Source organism: Atractosteus spatula, assembly GCF_055471065.1.
Source record: "Atractosteus spatula isolate fAtrSpa1 chromosome 16 unlocalized genomic scaffold, fAtrSpa1.hap1 SUPER_16_unloc_2, whole genome shotgun sequence".
In the NCBI taxonomy this organism is placed as follows: Eukaryota; Metazoa; Chordata; class Actinopteri; order Semionotiformes; family Lepisosteidae; genus Atractosteus; species Atractosteus spatula.
The window spans coordinates 1,074,460-1,075,000 of record NW_028296632.1 but is presented as its reverse complement, the minus strand read 5'-3'; positions in this window follow the sequence as shown (position 1 = coordinate 1,075,000).

The window sequence follows — 541 nt, the reverse complement described above, 5'->3', positions numbered from 1 at the left end:
TGAAGATGATGAAGTTAACAGACTATATGTTTACATAGATACTGAAATAAGGATTGTATTTTAGATTATGTGTAGTTGCTGGCATTGAACTGTGTGTTGGATGCACATGAATTGAAGGAATGGGCAAACATAGCTGATGCGGATCCACAGAGCCAGCATATTAAGATGTTTATAATTAGAGGCAATTTGTTTAAATAACTAGGTATGGATACTGATGTGCAAGAGAGGTGGAAAGGTGGAAAGGTTTCCTTAAGCCAGCACTATAAAATATTTTATTCTCAGTGAGATGCTGCCATTTCATCGTGGGTTTCTAACACTGTGTATAGTTCCATCCACACAGTGCGTTTACTTCCATCCATTTCTAATCTCTTTATCCAGTACAGAGGATTTGGAGCCTATCACAGTAAGCAAAGGACACAAGGCAGAATACACCCTGGACATAGCGCCAGTCCATCACAGGACAGACAGACACAAACACACACACGCCAGGGCCAGTTTTCCCATAAACCAATTAACTTACCAGTATGTTTTGGAGTGCGAG